General features: G+C 37.3%; 1 pseudogene; it reads left to right on the top strand.

Moving 5' to 3' along the window:
- Positions 1-13,117: 13,117 nt before the first annotated feature.
- On the top strand, positions 13,118-13,227 carry LOC111754696 (U2 spliceosomal RNA; annotated as a pseudogene).
- Positions 13,228-13,427: the final 200 nt, after the last annotated feature.

Below are 13,427 nucleotides of genomic sequence, written 5' to 3'. Positions count from 1 at the left end.
TACCTCAAATAGGCATGAAAGCTTAAAAAAAAAAACCTAACACCTAACATATGCCAGACTACTCCCAGTACAAATAGTCTCTACTATTGTTTGTTTTCCCAAATTCATGTGTTGTAACTTTTTTGGATAAGTGATTAAGTCTCTTATGAATGAATTAGTGCCCCATAAAAAGTCTAGAGGATGCTAGATTGGGCCCTTTTTCTCTGCGCCTCTATCATGTGAATGCACAGTTTTATCCTTTTGGAAGATGCAGCAACAGATGCCGTTAAGAGCAGCTCACTAGACACCAAAATTGCTGACACTTTGATGGTGGGCTTCCTAGCCTCAAGAATTATGAGACAGATATTTTTACTATTTATTAAGTTTTAAATCTCTGGAATTTTATTAAAGCGACACAACTATTCTAAGGCAATATCAATTATGCCCTCAGCACAAGGCAGCTCTTCCCGTCCACTGCATAGTCATTGCAATCTCTAATCTCCCAAAGCTTCTCCTGTTATTCTCCCATTCTTAGTGATGCTTACCTACTTTGCAAAGAACTTAGAGCCATTACAGATTTTCTCCTGACTCTAACACACACTATTCTGCATCCATATCTCTGCCACTTTTAATTCTTGCTTCATCTCATTAGAAAAAGCACCCTTCCTTCAGATACCTCCCTTGTGCCCTAAGCCTCCTTTAATCCCACTACTTTGGAGAGCTTTCTACTTCAGTCATCTCTGACTGATTCTTACCACAGACTCTGCTGACTCTTTTCTCAGGATAAAAACATTCTCATCTTTTCTATTTATAAAAATACAAAGCTAACCCTAAACTTCTCTCCCTAACACAGTTACTTTCAGTTCTCTGTCTTTGTGCCAAAGCCCATAGTATCAAATTCATAGTGCCAAAGCCCATAGTGTCAAAACAAGATATGAATAATACATAAATGCAGAGGTTTTGAGCAACATTTCATACTTAAATATCTCCTTTCATGGCATCACATCAAACTCTCCCAGGACCACCTTTAAACTACAGCTGTAAGTCACATACCCATATCCTTGTCTCCATGATGCTTGACAGTATCTTATTGTGGTTTGCTTCCAGGACATCTGAAAACAGAGAGTTCAGCTTAAGGGCAGGTGGACCCAGTGTTCCTTCTGGTCATTCACCACTTGTGTTTCTGTCTTACTTCATTGTTGAGACTCCAACAGTGTAAAGCATTTAACATTTTTCCCACTTCTGAGATCTTGGTGCCACCTGTATGTCCCCTTGAAATCACTGACCAGACTACTTTTATTGCTAATAAACTACATCTAATTGCCTTTCCTTTCAGTTCCAGTGGATTTCCTTCTGAATTCCTCTTGGGATTAAAACTCAGGTAGCATTAAATAATCTACTTTTATTGTCTGTAAACTTTGAGCAGTTTGGGTTGAGTTCTACTCATTTGTTTCTGCAATGACTTCTTGATTTTAAGATTGGATTCATTAGGAGATACCTAGGGCTAATAACAGATTTTTAGGAAAAGGCTACCATATACATCACAACATCAATTTGACGTATGTTCCAATTTAAAAAACTCTTAAGTATGGAAACTGGGCTGCCTTTGGGCTATAGGAAGTATAATAGAAATTATCAAGTACTTACTATGCAAGACACCATGATGGGATACAAAGGAAAAGAGAAGTGGCTATATATTGGTAACTGCCAGAAGGAACACTCAATGTGAATAAAGACACCAAAAAATCACACGCAATTCAAAGGCAAATTGAATGTTAAACCTGTGTGAAGTACTCCATTTTTGCAATTAAACCCTGAGTTCAAATTCTCACCACACTTCCTCATTTATAATGTGAAAATAATGACACCTGCTCTGCGGGAGTTGCTGCAAAGGAATGAACACTAAATGTAGTTTAGCAGGATTGAAGCGCGATGGAAACGCTGGTTGGCATCTAAGTTATGATTTTTATTTGTTTCACTATTCCTAACTTTATTATTATAGTTCTGAGAGACAACCTATATATCCCACAGCTTGAAAGGAGAAAGCAAAAATGTTTGCTTGCAACATTCCAGAAAGATTTCATTCAGTGGAAACTCTGAATGAAAGGTCAAATGATATTCTTTAGAGCAAGAGGGAAGATAGGATCACTCTATAGTCCTGACTCAGAGCAACCCTGAACCTGTCAGAGAGAGCACTTTGTGAGTCATAGGGCAGAGATGAAACTTTGTACATACTAAAATCTATAATATCTATGATTGTACATGGTAAATTCATTTATTCAATAAATTCCCATTTATATCTGTCATAAAATAGGCAATACTTGATGAGGTACTATAATGTTCATAAAATAGTCAAAAAAAGAAGATAAAGGATATTTTGAATAAGTGTCAGTGTGAAATAATTTTAAAAGCATGTACCTATTTTAATGACAGACAGCATATTATGTGCTTCTTGGCTTGTCATCCTGTCTCTGAAGCACACATTGTAAAGGAAGAAAAGTACGTAATTACATTCCACATGAACATTAAATTAAGTGTTCCTTCCTTGTAGTTTTGTAAAGTAGGATTGTGGCACAATTGTCCTCTGTTAAATGCCAGGAAAAAAATGAAAAGTAAATGTCTTTTAAAAATCTCTCTCAGATAAATAAGTAAAACCTGTTAGAGTGGTTTCGTAGTCATTGAACATACATTAAGTTTCATTAAAGCAAACCCCATGGATAGGTCTGGATTATTTTATTATGTTGATTATTTGTATGATCTATTGCTTACGTATGAGATTATAGAATTTGTATCTGAGTGAAATAAGTATAATTATTATTAATTAAATCATTATCAACAAGCTCAAGTAACTTTGTTGTAAAAAAAGTCAACTATGTTTGTCTTAATAGGTGGAAACTTGTTCAAAAAAATTAACTTTTCAATCTAGTTCTCTAAAAATAGACAAAAATTAACTTTTCTCTCAGATCTGTGTTTTAATCATTATCTTCAAGATAATTATAGAAAAACACAGTTGAGAATATGTCATTAAGTTTTGTATATTCTCCCCAAAATGAACTAACAGATTATTCTAGAACAAAGAAGATTATAACATTAATTAGTATTGTATATCTGAATCTCATTCTCAAGATGTTTAAAATTATAGGACTAGAATTACTACCTTGGTTTAATAGTGTCAATAAATACTAAAGTTTGATATAAGATATAAAGAAGAACTTACTGGACTCTATAGCTATTTGGGAACATTTCTTATATATCTTATGCCTGTGATGTTTGGAGTACTCTAATAGATTTTTAGATCAAGTTGATCATTATGTTCAGAAGCCCTTGAAATTTCTCCCCCACTTCCTCCCTCATATCCAAATCCTTTAGAGAGCCCTTCTTTGGTTTCTTAGAAAATTTCTCCAGATGTATTAAGTAGTTCACGCTGGAATAAGTCTGTGCAACAAATTACTAGTGATGTGCAATAACAAAACCTTTACATCTTACCTAAGACCAGCTGGTCAGCTGCAACAGTCCTGCTCTGGGCTATGGGTCAGGTTCAGATCTGTTCCATGAGTCTGTCATCCTGGATCTAGACTAAAGTGTCCTTGGCTACCTGACACAAGCTCTTCATGTTATATAGAGTAGAAGAAGCACCAGAACCGGGGAGGTCCAATCCAATGGTACAAATACATTCAAAGCCTCTACTCATATTCATGAGCCAAATCAGCACAGATGGCCAGCCCCAGCATCAATGGGGAGGCTAAGACATTTTTAACAGAGATGAGGAAGGAAAGATAGGAGTATTTGCTGAACATTGGCCCTGCTGAACACACAATAGTGCAATCGAGACAGGGTAACAAAAATAAACAGCCTGTTCTGAAAGTGGAAGCAGTCACGGATCTGTGGCAATTCTGAAATCCCATGAAGTGAAACTGGGCCCACAGGGCAGCAGAAGGGGCCTGATAGCCTGTGTCTTTCTACAGGCTTTCCTTTCCCCAGCCCATTCACCCACCACTCCAGCTCTCCAAAGGGAAAAATGGCCACTAACAAAAATGAATGAACTCTTAAGTACACAGTATCAGCTCCACAAATTGTGACACTAAAATCCAGCATCTACCTAACCCCTTAATTCCGTGGCCCAGGAATTAAGAAAGAGCTACTGCAAAGTCAATAGGGTAGAAAGCAATGAATGAATAAATTCAAGAAAATTGAAATAATTTTATTTTTTAGGGCTTAAGAAATTAGAAGAAAACAGTTCCTGCTTGAGATAGTAGATGACCGCATGAGATAACTTGTTAATACTTTTGCTGAATTAACAGGAAGTGAAAGACTTCTCTGGTTCTTCCATATCATGTACCATACATGAAGAGTTGAGCATAGTCACACTTTCTGGCACTGTTAGGAATAATTCATAAAAATTGTTCCCTTTTCCTGGACAAAATTGTTAACTTCTTTTACAGCTGTTTTAAACTTTTTTTCAAGTAATACCAATTTACATCAAAACAACTCAAATAAAACTAAATGGTCTGGTAAAGATTCTGTGTTCTCTAAACTGATGGTCAAGAAAGTAGGTCTTATGAACAGTTAAAAGGAGGAATTGGCTACTGAAGTTAAAACTGAAACCAAATCTGTGAAACACATGTTAGTATTGATGCTTTCGTTTAAGTATTCATGTCACTCACTCTGGAATTCAAGTGCTATACTTGCTAAAGGCCAACTGTGTCTTTCATCTCTTTCACAGTGAAACAAAGCCCTTCCCTACACAACCCCAAATTTTCTGCTAGGAAACTCATATGGCAGCCACTAGTGGAAGTAGAAATGGGCATATTACCCAAAGTTAGCTTATTCCTGTGAGTTGGGTCAATGCAAAAATCTTACTCCAATGGTGTTGATAGCCATACCAACTAGGAGAGGTTGTTGTGGTTTGGGAAATATGAAAGGGTGAACCAGTGAGAAGTAAATTAAATAAAGCCAAGTTACAGAAACACACATGAGCTATAGCTAAAGGACCATGCTCCAATAGCTGAAGACAGTAGCTGATCTCTAGAAGTGTCTTTCCTAGTTCTAGTCCATACATACATACATTTATGAGTCTATTTGGGCTGGTATAACAAAGGACCACAGAACAGATGTCTTGAATAACAGAAGCTGTTTTTCCTCTGTTTTGAAAGCTACAAGCCATGGATCAAGGAGTTAGGAGATGGATTTCATCTAAGGCTTGTCTCTTTGATTTATAGATGGTCACTTTTTCTTTGGATCTCTATATGGTCTTCCTTCTTACAGAGCTTCCTTTTTTTCTCCTCTTCTGATAAGGGTGCCAGTAATACTGGTTTAGAACCCATCTTAATGTCCTCATTATCTCTGTGAACATTCTATCTCTAAACACAATCACATTCTGAAGTATTGGGGGTTGGTAATTCACCACACACCACACCACCACCACTCCAAATTTGGCAACATAATAGTGCCTTTTTTATTACCTTTTTCTAAAGTGTTTTGTGTAAGTCTATGCGATCAATAAGCCTAAAAATCTGTTAGGACATTTTGTTACAAGTGACAGAAAAAAAAAAAAAAAGAAAAGAAAAGAATTTGAACTGCGTAAGGAAAAGGAAATTTATTAGCTGAAGAAGTTGAAAAAGTTAACAGTATTGGTATCTTTAAGCATGTCTGAATCCAGAATTCAAATACAGGCCTTATATCTGTTAGAGTTCTGTGAGGGAACAGACAGCTCCGTTCAACTCAGCTTTAAAAACAGGACTATTTACAAAGATAAGAGTAAAGTTTGGGGATATTACAAAGGGGGACTGAAAGCAGAGCAGTGATGGTCCTTGGAATCTATAGGGCAAGAGTCTTGGGGCTGGGGATTTAGCTCAGCGGCATAAGCGCCTACCTTGCAAGCAGGCAGTCATGAGTTCGATCCCCGGTACCAATAAAAAGGAAAAAGACCCCCCCCCCAAAAAAAAGAGTCTTGGGAAGGTTCCCAACCAAGCTATGGTTTTCAGTAGAGAGACACAGGCACCCTGAGGAGACCTTTCTGAGATGAAAATAACTAACCTCATTTTCCTCTTATCTCCTCACTGTATACTTACCTGAAAGCCAATGGACAAGAGAGACTGGTAGAGTCTGTTTGGTCAACTGATAGACAAGAGACAAGGGCAAAACTTGGAGCAGCTGAAAAATGCCAGCACTGTCCCAGAGACTTGCTTGTATACTCTCTACCCTCTTCCTAATTGGTCTCAGCTCATCAACCTCGCAGCCTGCAATCTGTGGGACAAAGTTTTCAAATAAAAACCTCAAATTTAATCTCATTGACCTGGCTTTTATTACCCAACCAATCTCTGTTTAAATCTATATTTATGTCCATCTCTAAAACAATGCCTGTGGCCAGAGTAATACTGAGTAGGTTATGACAATATGAATATCCTTAGCGCTAGCAAGTTGGGATCAATCCCAAAGAATATAGGGATGGAATGGGAGAGGGTGGCCACACAAAGTTAAATTCAGTTGTTTTTACCAGAAGGGAAAATGCTTACAGGAAAGATAAGCAAAACTATCATATGTATATTACATTACCCAGAGTACTCAAAATACAATCCTTAGTAAATATGCACTGACTGATTGCATTGATTTGGTGGTATGGGTTTTGAGAACTATTTTTATTGTTGTAGTTGGTGCTCGGTAAACATTTTTAGACATTTGTTGGAATATAAATGTTAATAATCATTATATTTGAACTACATGGGAAGAATTATTTTGTAATTGGTTAGAAAACTTTTGAGTATTTTTTTAACTTGCAATATTTACAGTGATCATGATGAGTGTTGACTTATGATTATTAGCTTCTTGTTTGTAGAAACCTATATTTATATTCCAATACTGCTTTTTTCAGTATTCTGAATTATTTTGTAAACTTCACTTATTTGCTTTCATTAGACCACAGTCTTGAGAATTTCTAGCTTGTTTACTCATATCACCCAGCACTCTTTGGACTCATTTAGCAAATGATCCTTATGAAAAAGGTAATAAACTAAGCTAAGAATACTGAGAAATTTAAATTGAACTGTTATTAAGGCTTCTTTGTTTCTGTCCTGTGAAAGATGACTATCAATGCTGCTAACAGCTATTTATGAAACAGATAAAAATGAAGATTGCTTAAAAAGTCACACTGCTTTTATCTGATCTCAGAGCTGATCTTATAAAATTAATCCTTCTAGTGTTTGCTTGTCATTCAAGCATAACATTTCTTCTACACACACCACTACCTTTTGTTCAGCTCCAGTAAGTTTTGGCATTGGTTCTATCAATGACTGCCTGAGAAGCCCAGGCTGAAGGACTTAAGCAATGTTTTTCAGAAAGTAGGAGCAGAGAGTCAGGGTGGATTGATATTAAAATCAAAATTATAAGAATCGCCATTATCAGGGTTTTAATGTCACTGATGTTTCAAACAGGGCAACTTTCCCTGTGTTCTAAAGAGTGTTGATACTTTAATTATTTCATAAATATTTATTGACCACCTCCTTTGTGGGAGGCTTTACATATGCAGTGAGCAAGAGAAATAAGAGGGACTCTACCTTAATGGAACTTACTCTTCTTTGAAGATGGAATTGGCTACTAAAGTTACAGCTGAAACCAAATCTGTGCAATACATGTTAGTATTGATGCTTTCGTTTAAGTATTCATGTCACTCACAAATTCATGTACCAACAAAGGGACTAATCAGAATATGTGTGGGTATGATATAGTAAGACCACTGCACCCACTTGCACAGAATGATGACAATTAGTAAGGATATCAGGGAGAACAGGAGAGAAATAGTGAAATCATGAGGCACCTATTTCTCAACATTAGTTAAGGCAATCAGCGATGTAAAGAGCTCCCCAAATGGAGCACATGATACACATTAGGAGAAGAACGATCTTTTTTCTTACCTCTTATACAAACACTTTATCTAAGTTCATGACTCTTCTATTAAGCATTTCTGATCATTATAGCTCAGAATTGTCATACTGTCTCCTTACTCTCAGTGCTTTGACTTAATTATGTACCCCTTCATAGTAAATGTTTCCTTATACTCCTTGGTGGCAGGGACCAGATTTAATTGTACACCCCCTGGTCTATGGTATAGGACAGACAGGAGCTCTAAGCTAATGTGATTGTTTTAGCAAGGTTAATATTAAACTTAGTTTGCATTCTCGGGCCATAAACCACTCAGTAATTAGAGGGACATTTAGTGGAAGCAGCCCTGAATGTACCAGTAATGGGAAAGATCTTGTCTGAAGCCTGAAGGAAGAAGACAAGGCTTAATAAAAAATTGATAAATTAGATTAAAATTTACTGATAGGACATCAAAGCTAGGAGATTTTATACAAAATTTATTTGGGGCACTAATCCTTTACAGAAAAGAAATCAGGCATAGAGGCTGAACTCAAGGTCACATTGATTTGGTGATATAATCCAGATTGCCAAGTACAGTTATTGACTAAGTCTGTATCAGGTAAAGAGTGAAGGTTGGGAGCCAACTAGATGTAGGATTAATCCAATATTTGCCCAGTTCTCATGTGAACAATCACCATTATTCAAATACTCTCTAATGTTCCTGGCATCATGTCAAGTGCTTGCCACTTGTTACTTCATTTAATCTTCACAATACATCTGAGCAACATAAATCAGCCAAATTTATACCTGAGAAACATAACCAGTTACAGATCATTTTATTTGAAGATTTTTTTTAATACAGCAGGCTTATAGTTGCCTGGGAAAGTCTGAGATGTGTGGATTAAACCATCAGGTGTAGCAGGCCAGTGTTTAGGGCACTGGGTGAAGGTACTCTCCATAGGTAGAATTTCTGCTTCAGCCAAGCCTTATCCCTACTTTTAAGTACTTTTAACTGCATGAAATAAACTTATCTAGAAGTCTACTGATTATGGGCTTTAATCACATCTATAAAACATGCTCACCACAATACAGAGATAATGTCTGACTGAATAATTAGAGAAAGTAGTCTAGTCAAGTTGACATATAAAACTGACTTTCTTTCTTTCTTTCTTTCTTTCTTTCTTTCTTTTTTCTTTCTTTCTTTCTTTCTTTTGTACCAGGGATCAAACTCACCACCTTGCTCTTGCTAGGCAGGGACTTATGCCACTGAGCTAAATCCCCAACTTATTATTCTTAACGTCTTCTCCAAGTCTCAGTGCTAATAAGTAGCAGCACTGAGCCTAGGCCTGTTCTTTTTGTCTTCTTAGTGCATGTCTGAGTCACACAGTACACAGTCTCTGCATAAAAACTTGTAGACTTTCTTACATTGTGTTGAACCCTTGGTTATTTCCTCCATAGAATGAAGAAAATAATATTTAAGGCACTATGTTGGTATGTGAATTGAGAAAGAGTGGGCTGTAGGTGCTTAACAAATTACAGGACTTTTTCCTGCTTTGCATTTGTCTGCCAGAAAGTTAATTTGCTTTCTCAGTCAGGCAAAAGTGGACAACTTGGTTTGTTCCGGTTCTTGCTCTGTAACCCTTGCTTCTGTCATATCTGGATTTCACCATGTTTATCCACCAGGTACTTGAAACCTATGTAACCACTAGCAAGGCACAAAAGGTCCCAGCTATTACTCCAGCTAATGGCAGACATTGGCATCATCCAGGTAGTGCTGATTTAACACACCTGCAGAATTCAAGAGATACAGTGTCAAGAAAGCTTCCATTCAGAATTCAGGAGAAGAGAGGGCAGTGAGTGTACCTGTGAGAGTGAAGCCAAAAGCACAGGGAAGACCAGAAGGTATTGGAAAAGCCAGGAATATAGAAAGTCTGAGAAAATCCACAAAAAGAGCAAATCTGGTCCAAGAGAGAGGCTGTGAGGGCTACAACTGCCATCAGTGCCATAGGGATGGGGCCACCCAAGTCCTTTGAAGTCCACATCTCACCACAATTTGCCCAGGGTACTAGACGTGGAGCTACAGGATTTAATGTTTGCCCTGATGAATGTTGGTCTTGCTTTTGGTCTATCTCATATGTATGTCTTTTAGGATGAGAATGTTTTCTTTGTGCCATCATATGTTGAAAGTGTTTAAGTTTCCTTTGATTTTTACAAGGATTAACAGCTAAAAATTAAGACACTTTGAACTTGGAATTTTCATCAATTTTGGAACTGCTAGGACTTTGGCAACTCTTATACATGGATTAAATGCCTTTTACATAGAGTTGTGCATAAGTCTTTTGCAGGTCAGGAGTAGAACGTTATGGTTTGTATCTAGAAGTCCTCCTAAAGCCTGATGTGCTTGTCAGTGGGGATTTGGGGAGGTTATTAGATCATGGGGGCATGATACTTATCAGTAGATTAGTCCACTGATAATTTTTAGCTAAATGTGATATTAGGAGGTGGATCACTGGAAGCATGGCCTAGAAGAGTGTATCTCTCTTCCTCCTCCTTTGATAGCTCCCCTTGCTTCCTGTATCATGATGAAGCCTCTTTTGCATGCCTCTCTGCCTTGAAGCCAGCTGACTGTGGACTGGCACTTCTACAAACTGTGGGCCAATTAAAACTTTCCTCCTTAGAGTTGTGGATATTATGTCTCAATGACAAAAAAGTAACTTCATGGCTTTGACCTTAACTTCATCCAAAGTAAATGTTTCTTCCCTTTGGAAAGTCACAGCTGTCTATTTCCTATACTATCTACCTATCCTTGCTTCACCTTATGCTATATGCCATTCTTAACTATGATCATTGCAGTATCTCTACATCTGATCCAAGTGTAACTGGAGAATAATATATTGAATCTCAAATATACTTGGTCTCTCAATGATGCAGCCCCACAAAGATAAGCTTTCTGTACCATTTGTCTTGCTCACTTCTCACATTCTTTACTATCAGTACTCCAGACCTCTCCCTGTGTCTCCCAAACCAATCTCTGCCTTTTTCCCTTACACTCAGCAAATGACTTTTTTAGCTCCCGTCTACAGAACTTGGGAGTTACTGGAAAGAAATTCCCTCAATGTTCTAGTTAACAATCTTTTTTCCTAACAAAACCCATTGTATCTTCCAGCTCTCCTGGCTCCATTTCCTATACTTCATAAGAATGGGTATTCTTTCTCTTATTCTTGGGCAATTTCTTCACCAATACTATTTTTGTTCTGCACTTTTCGACTTTTAACCATGAAATCCTACTCAGCAGCCTTTAAAGAGGTATATATCTTGCTTATCAGGAAAACAATCAGGAAGACAAGCAAGGAAGGAATAAAAAAATAAAAGAAGAAGGGATAAAAGAGCAGTGGAAGGAGAACTGTCCCCATGCCTAGCTTCTCCTCCTTCATGTATTTTGGACATACTCCGATTGTCCTAGATGCCTTGTCTAAGGTCCTAATTACCCAGACTAATGGACATTTTCCTTTCCTTATCAAATTCCATCAGAATGAGACATTCAATTCAAAGCTATATATTAGAGAAATGTTTCCTAGAGTTGAGAGGGTAGCTCTTGTCTAGCATGTGTAAAGCCTTGTATTTGATATCAAATACCATAAAAACAAATGAAAGCGGGAGTAGATGGGTGCTAGCCCTTAAAAAACAAAAACAAAGCACAGCTTCCTGACCGCCAGGACACCATACATGCTAATTTTCTTCCACTTCTTTGACAGTTTCACATCAGAATTCTTCCCAGATTCTCCATAAACCTGGCCCCTAAATGCCAGCCTCCTTTCTTCCTCATTCTATATCTTCTTTTGATGCTATTCAGGCCTTATCAGCTCTTAGAGGGTCTCTTTTCCCTCCTTCTTCTAGTGGGAGGGGCCCTTAAATACTGTGTAAGCCACTACTGCACTCTCTGCAAAGTTCCCCAGGTCACACGTCAGCAATTCTTTATGCTTAGAACCTTCTGCTTGCATTTGGTTTCCATGCCACTGCTGGTACCTGAATTCTTGCTCTCTGCTAAGCATCTTTGCATGCATGATTTACTTAGAGGATCAACCTGGCTTTTGATTCCACTGTGGAGGAAAAATAATTCATTAATGCGTGAATCCTTTTCCTTCTCTTTTAAAATGATTCTGACTTTGTTGGCTTCTTCTCTTCTCTTCTACCCCCCAGAGAAGGTCTGTTTATCCCTCATCAGACTCATTCCTTGGACTTTTGTTAGTAAGGAGATCATGAGAAGGAAATAATACCAGCAGATTTGGGGCCTAGGACTGGAAGTGTCTAGAACATGCAGGTTAAAGGTGTTGATGTAAGATGAGAAGGAAGCAAATGAAAGAGACAGGAGTTGTCATGGTGTATGTACTCACTGAAAATGTGAAGAAAATGCAAGCAAATAAATTAACTGGAAGTATGTCGCCAGCACATTTTGATGTTTGGAAAGCTTTTTTTTTTTTTTTAATGGGAATTCTGTTCTAAGGACTCTAGAGATTTTTAAGCATGCTTCTCCTTTCCCCCAAACTCTGGACCTCACTTATGCAACCCAAATTTCCTAATATTTTCACTAAGACAAAGGTACAGGTGCTCACCTAGCCCCACAAATAAGGATCTAGATTCTGAAGTTGGATCTCCACATCAATTTTCCCTCCAAAGCTCCAAAACAATTCAGTGAACTGCTCACAAGACATTTCATCAAGCATTTCAAAATGCCCTCACATTTCAGCTTGCCCAATATTGTTTTACCTCATCATTTCCTTGTCTTGATGTACCTTCTGCCTTTATGCTCCTCAGTAAAAGACATCATCCTCAATTGAGTTGCTTAATTTGTAGAAAATTTGGTATCTTTCTTCTCTTTGCTAAAATTTTCACACAAGTGGTCACCAAAAATTCTTCTACTTCTTAATTATAGAGATGCTAAGTAAACCTCTAATGTTTTAATGTTTCAGACTCCTAGAGTTTCTAAACCCCTTGATGATTTCCAAACTCCTGAAGTTTTGAGTTTGCTCAGTGTATGCCACCGAGCATTCTTTTACTTACACTCCATATTATTATATTTCTGTCTCTGCTCATTTGCTAAATATCAACTGTGACTTAAACTTCTTTTCTTGAAGGCCTTCCTTGATTGTCCCAAGTAGACCTGATCACTTTCTCCTTTGTACTTAGTTGAAGTTACACTATCAAGATGTTTCACAATATGCTGCAATTATTTAGTGTATGAAATAGTCTCTTCTCCTAAATAATGAAATACTTAAGAAAGATCACTTCTTGGCCTTTAGGCTAAGATCAAGTGTAGTATCTGTTCTTATCAGTTTAATACTTAAGAAAGATAATGAAGTACATTTTGTCTATTTTAAAATTTTAGCACTTGGTGGTGTGTCTGGCTTCTAGTAATAGCTCAATAAATAAATTCTTATTAATTATTGAATGAACAATAAATTTATGAGGTAGATAGAGTTCAAATTTAAAAATAGGAAAGATAACCTTCGTGAAGGTAAGTAATTTCCCCAGAGTTACACGATTACCAATTGAGGAAGCAGGATTTGAAGTCATCTTATTACTATAAAGCA

The sequence above is a fragment of the Cavia porcellus genome, unplaced genomic scaffold (genome assembly GCF_034190915.1).
Source record: "Cavia porcellus strain 051 isolate PalLab524CR breed Dunkin Hartley unplaced genomic scaffold, mCavPor4.1 scaffold_10, whole genome shotgun sequence".
In the NCBI taxonomy this organism is placed as follows: domain Eukaryota; kingdom Metazoa; phylum Chordata; class Mammalia; order Rodentia; family Caviidae; genus Cavia; species Cavia porcellus.
The sequence above is the reverse complement of the archived record's forward strand: the minus strand, read 5'-3'. Positions and strand labels throughout refer to the sequence as shown.